This window comes from Rhinopithecus bieti, unplaced genomic scaffold (genome assembly GCF_001698545.2).
Source record: "Rhinopithecus bieti isolate Rb0 unplaced genomic scaffold, ASM169854v2 scaffold_20206, whole genome shotgun sequence".
Taxonomy (NCBI): Eukaryota; Metazoa; Chordata; class Mammalia; order Primates; family Cercopithecidae; genus Rhinopithecus; species Rhinopithecus bieti.
Genome location: NW_016810187.1, coordinates 237,653 through 244,532, shown reverse-complemented (window position 1 = coordinate 244,532; position 6,880 = coordinate 237,653).

Here is a 6,880-nt window from a genome sequence, read left to right as displayed (position 1 = left end):
AACCTGTATTTTGAGAGGGAAAGAAAGGTTATAATAGGTCAAGGAAATTTTCAAAATTAAATTGAACCTTACACAAATGTCCTGCAAATTACTAAATCCCTCTTCCCTTCCTAATTGTGTATAATGTTATTGGTTTACTAGGGGTGCCATAAAAAAGTGCTACAGACTGGGTGGCATAAACAATAGAAGCTTATTTTCTCATAGTTCTGGAGGCTGGAAGTCGGAGAGCAAGTTGTCACCAGGGTTGGCTGCTTCTGAGCCCTCTCTGCTTGGCTTGTAGATGACCATGTTCTTCTTGTTCCTTCACATGGTCTTTTCTCTCCTAATGATCTCATTTTAAGTTAATTAACACTTGAAAACCCTATCTTCAAATACAGTTACACTCTGAAGTACTGGGGTTAAGAACTTCAACATATGGATTTTAGGTAATATAGCTGAGTCCATAAATATTGGATAGGAAAAAGGCACTGTACTTTCCTACAGAATCTTAGAGCCTCTTCAAATTTCCATAAAATATATTTACATAATTGCAATCTATAAGCTGAACATTGTTAGTATAATCAGTACGTTAAGCCAGCCTAGCTTGTGATGTGGTCCAATTGCAATTTTTCTTGTGTAATCTTTTATTTTTCTTCAGTTGAAAATGTTAGCAGGCCCTTCTTTTTTAACTTCTTTCTCAGATAACAATACTATAAAGTTAAGTCATAATACAATCTTAATTCAGATATTAAAATATTTAAGTAATCAGAACTCTGGAACTTGATTTATTATCAATCACATGCTCAACCCCCTTCTTGCTCATTGAAAGCACATAGTGGGGAGAGGGGACAGTGGTTGGCAGCTTCTCTAATTTTTATCCTTTCTCCATCTGGTCCTTTCTCCCAGTGCTGACCCCTCCAATGCTGGAGCTAGGAGAGAGGAAAGGTAAGAAAATTGGAAGTTCTTATGTGAACTGGTACCCTTGGGGAGTTGATCTCATACTCATTGATCATAGCATAGGTTGAAAGCAGACTGTTTCTTGTGGGAATTTTTCGTCCACTCTCAGTTTCCTTCTGGGTGCCTCTCTTCTGCAGTTCACATGGACTGTGAAAATGCCTGTATCTATTGCTGGTGACTCCTTTAAATGCCCTTCTCCACCCCTAGGTAGTGTTTACTTTCAGCTTCTCGTTTTCCAAGGTCACTCTGCTTCTCCAGGAGACCCAGGATAACCCACACCAACTCCCTCTCCATTATAACCCACATCTGATCTGCACAGCTGTGGCTCAGGCCACTATCTGTGCTGGCTATCTTAGGTGTGAGCTAGCACAAGTTCTCTAAGACCTGCACCTTCAAGAAATGTTGCTCTAGTCCTCCTTGCGGTTTCATGAGAAATACCTTCACTATGCTTGAAGTGAAGGAAGTAACACCTACCCTACACTTAACACCTCTCATCCCTCAGTCACAACATGGCAGTGCACTCTCTCCAAAGGTGAACATCTCAAAAGTATTCCCCTCTCTGCAGGTCCATCTGTGTTTCTCTTACTGGATGAGGCAGCTCAAGACTTCAGGAGCAACTTCTTGATACTGCCTTTGTAAATTGTGCAAATGATAATTGGGTTTTGGAATTTCACATATACGGTATCTTCTGACTTCAAAACTTTAACATCCTGTTACATTTCTTTATTTGTCTTCCTCAGATGAAAGTCATCAGAATTTCTAAAGTTATCAGTGTGGAGCTTATCTGAGGTCTTCTAGGCTACAATAAGAGGGGCGTATAATGCAATCTCTTCTGGGTATAAATGAGAGAAAAATATATTTTACTGAAAAGCTCAGAAAGTATTATTAGTTGTTTAGTTTACATTCTATATGGTCATGCTAATATTCTGTACCTAAACATTGGAAAATTACTTCAGATTTATTATTTGGCCTGCCAGATAAGGTGATGAAAAAGATGTAGTACTTTGCCTAATGATGTCACTTTTTTTTTTTTTTTTTGAGACGGAGTCTCACTGTGTCGCCCAGGCTGGAGTGTAGTGGCCGGATCTCAGCTCACGGCAAGCTCCGCCTCCCGGGTTCACGCCATTCTCCTGCCTCAGCCTCCCGAGTAGCTGGGACTACAGGCGCCCGCCACCTCGCCCGGCTAGTTTTTTGTATTTTTTAGTCGAGATGGGGTTTCACCGTGTTAGCCAGGATGGTCTCGATCTCCTGACCTCGTGATCCGCCCGTCTCGGCCTCCCAAAGTGCTGGGATTACAGGCTTGAGCCACCGCGCCCGGCCATGATGTCACTTTTAAAGAACCATTTCTAAGAGAAGAATGTGATTTCTTAGTTGAGAAAACAAAATTTGTTAGTTTAGAAATGTGGAGAATAACAATCAGTTTAGCAAAGTTCTTGATAACTGTGGCCTTTGTGCAAAGTACTTTTTTATAAAATATACTTAGCTCTTTTAAAAGGATATTTTATTAGCCCCTTAAAGAAATTAAGCCCTAGAATTTAAAATTAAACTTTCAACAGTCATCTTCTTATAAACCCCTTATTACTGTGATTTTCTAGTTATTTCTCACTTCAACTCAAAAGATTTCTTATTTTCTCAATATTGGTGATGCCTTTAGCCCTCTTATTATCAACAGCTAGTATTTCAGAGGAAGAGTAGCTTTTACTGTGTAACAAACCACATCATATCCTAATGGTTTAAAACAATAGACATTTAGTTTTCGTGATTCTGTGGGCTGGTGGGACAGTTTTTCTGGTCTGGACTGGCTTGGTGGGGGCTGGATAGTCTCCAGTGGTATCACCCATGTGACTGACTATTGTTTAATTGGTTGACCTTGGTTGAAAGCTTGTGGTCTGATTGCGGGGGTTAGGCTTAGCTAAGACACCTTACCTGTTGTATGTAGTGACTCATCTTTCAATAGGCTGTAACAAGCTTCCTCACATGGTGGTCTCAGGGATCTAGAAAAACTTGGAGAAAGTGTAAGCCCTAATGCAAAAGCACTTTTCACACATCTAGTTACATCATGGATACTGATGTCCCCTTGGCCCAAACAAATTCCATGGCTAAACTCAGATTCAAAAAACAAAGACAAAGACCCTATTTCTTAAAGGAAAGAGCTGCAAAGTCACACTGTGAAGGGGTGTGCATCTGAGAAAGATATTTGTAGCCATTTTTGTGATTTACCACAGGTGTCTTAGGCTCGTTTTCTTTCCTGGACTTTTCATGCAGCTGCCCTTGAAAACAAAAACAACTTCTTGGTAAAGCAAATATACTGAACTTTAGAATGTGTATTTTGTTATTTTTTGCCTTCTGAATAAAGTCGTATTATGTCATTACCCACTTTGTGCTTTCCTTTATATTCTTAATCAGCATATCCCCTTGATGTAGGGTTTAGTGCCCACAATCCATTAGCAATTATGACAACTAAAACAAAGCTGTTTCTTTTTTTCTCTATGTACTGTTGGGTGGCAAGAATAAAATTTTGATTTACAGTTGAGTTAGAAAAATGAATAATTAGGCCGGGCATGGTGGTTCATGCCTAGAATGCCTACACTTTGGGAGGCCGAGGCAGGCGGATCACCTGATGTCAGGAGTTTGAAACCAACCTGGCCAACATGATGAAACCCCATCTCTACTAAAAACACAAATAATTAGCCAGGCATGGTGGCAGGCGCCTGTAATCCCACCTACTCGAGAGGCCTCAGGCAGGAGAATCACTTGAACTCAGGAGGTGGAGGTTGCAGTGAGCTGAGATCACGCCACTGCACTCCAGCCTGGCCAACAAAGATGAAACTTCATCAAAAAAAAAATAAATAAAAGGAAAATTTAGAAACTGAAATAACTGGAAAATATGCTTTAAGACTACTGTTTAAAGAACTCTATGTTGTACCAATTGAGGTTAAGTCAATTAAAAAAACATTTATTGAGGCTCTCTCTATGCTACACCATGTTCAGATATTGAGAATACAGTGAGCAAAATGAACAATGACCCAACTTTCACAAAGCTTAGATCTAGTTGGGGAGGGCAGGTAATAAGCAACTACATAAGGTAATTTTATATTTTTATTAGTTTTTAAAAATAAGCAATAAATGCTGTTTTGAGAAAGTAAGGGTATTAGGTATCAGCCACTTGAGTGTATCACTTGCTCATTAAATTTATTAGTTGAATTGCTGATTCCCTATAATGTCAAAGTGTGCAGAAATCAATTTTGAACTTACACAATGAAAAAGACTGGCAAATAGGGGCACACAGCTCTAAATATAGTTGTTTCCTACTCCTGTTTTAGGAAATCTGAGGAAATAAAATAATGCAAGTGTATGTGTACAGTAAGCATATTAAAGTTTATGTTAGTGTGTTTTGGTGGTATTCAACCAAAATCCATTTTATTTTATTTTCCCTCTTAAAATTTTTTTTTTTAAATTTTTCCATGAGTTATTGGAGTACAAGCAGTGTTAGGTTATATTAGTAAGTTCTTTAGTGGTAATTTGCGAGATTTTGGTATACCCATCACCTGAGCAGTATACACTGCACCGTATTTGTAGTCTTTTATCCTTTGCATCTCTACCACTCTTCCCCGCAAGTCCCCAAAGTCCATTGTATCATTCTTATGCCTTTGTGTTCTCATAGCTTAGTTCCCACATGTCAGTGAGAACATACGATGTCTGGGTTTTCCATTCCCGAGTTACTTCACTTAAAATAATAGTCTGCCATCTCATCCAGGTTGCTGCAAGGCTGTTAATTCATTCCTTTTTATGGCTAAGTAATATACCATCATATATATATATATATATATACACACGTATATATACACACACACATATATATACGTATATATACACACACACATATATACGTATATATACACACACACATATATATATATATATAAAATCACAGTTTCTTTACTCGTTGTTTCATGGGCATTTGGGTTGGTTCCATGTGAATTATGCTGCTATAAACATGCATGTGCAAGTATCTTTTTCATATAATGACTTCTTTTCCTCTGGGTAGATACCCAGTTAGTGGGATTGCTGGATCGAATGGTAGTTCTCCTTTTAGTTCTTTAAAGAATCTCCACACTGTTTTCCATAGTGGATGTACTAGTTTACATTCCCACCAGCAGTGTAGAAGCATTCCCTGATCACTGCATCCACACCAACATCTACTCTTTTTTGATTTTTTGAATATGGCCATTCTTGCGTGAGTAAGGTGGTAGCACATTGTGGTTTTGATTTGCATTTCCCTGGTCATTAGTGATGTTGAACATTTTTCATATGTTTGTTGGTCATTTTTATATCTTCTTTTGAGAATTGTCTATTCATGTCCTTAGCCCACTTTTTCATGGGATTCTTTTTTTCTTGCTAATTTGAGTTTGTAGTAGATTTTGGATGTCAGTCCTTTGTCAGAGGTATAGATTATGAAGATATTTCTCCCACTGTGTGGGTTGACTGTTTACTAACTGTTCCTTTTGCCGTGCAAAAGCTCTTTAGTTTAATTGAGTCCCAGACATTTATCTTTGTTTTTATTGCATTCGCTTTGGGTTCTTGATCATGAAATCCTTGCCTAAGCCAATGTCTAGAAGGGTTTTTCCTGTTTTATCTTCTAGAATTTTAATAGTTTCAGGTCTTAGTCCTTGATGTCCTTGTCATCTTGAATCCTTGACCCGTCTTGAGTTGATTTTTGTATAAGGTGAGAGATGATCCAGTTTAATTCTCCTACGTGTGACTTGCCAATTATCCCAGCCCCGTATGTTGAATAGGGTGCCCTTTACCCACTTGATGTTTTTGTTTGCTTTATTGAAGATCCGTTGGCTGTAAGTATTTGGGTTTATTTCTGGATTCTCTCTTCTGTTCCATTGGTCTGTGTGCCTATTTTATACCAGTACTGTGCTGTTTTGGTGACTGTGGCCTTGTAGTATAGTTTGAAATCAGGTAATGTGATGCCTCCAGATTTGTTCTTTTTGCTTAGTTTTGCTTTGGCTATGTGGGCTCTTTATTGGTTCTATCTGAATTTTGCAATTGTTTTTCCCAATTCTGTAAAGAATGATGGTGATATTTTGATGGGGATTGTGCCGAATTTGTAGATTGCTTTTGGCAGTGTGGTCATTTTCACAATATTGATTCTTCCCATCCATGAACATGGGATGTGTTTCCATTTGTTTGTGTCATCTGTGATTTCTTTCAGCAGTGTTTTGTAGTTTTCCTTGGTAGAGGTCTTTCGACTCCTTGGTTACATATATTCCTAAGTTTTGTTTTGTTTTGTTTTGTTTTGCAGCTATTGTAAAAGGAGTTGAGTTCTCGATTTGATTCTCCGCTTGGTCACTGTTGGTATATAGAAGAGCTACTGATTTGTGTATATTAATCTTGTATCTGGAAACTTTGCTGAATTCTTTTATCAGTTCTAGGAGCTTTCCAGAGGAGTCCTTAGGGTTTTTAAGGTAAATGATCATATCAGCAAACAGTTACAGTTTGACTTCCTCTTTGGAATACCTTTTTGGATACCAAATTGGAATACCAATTTGGATACCCTTTATTTCTTTCTCTTGTCTGATTGCTCTGGCTAGCACTTCCAGTACTATGTTGAAGAGGAGTGGTGACAGTGGGCATCCTTGTATTGTTCTGGTTCTCAGAGGGAATCCTTTCACTTTTCCCCATTTAGTATTATGTTGGCTGTGGGTTTGTCATAGATGGTTTTTACTACATTGAGGTATGTCCCTTGTATGCTGATTTTGCTGAGAGTTTTAATCATAAAGGATGCTGGATTTTGTCGAATGCTTTTTCTGCATCTATTGAGATGATCATGTGATTTTTGTTTTAATTCTGTTTATGTGGTGTACCACATTTATTGAGTTGTGTATGTTAAACCATCCCTGAATCCCTGGTATGAAACCCACTTGATCATGGTTGA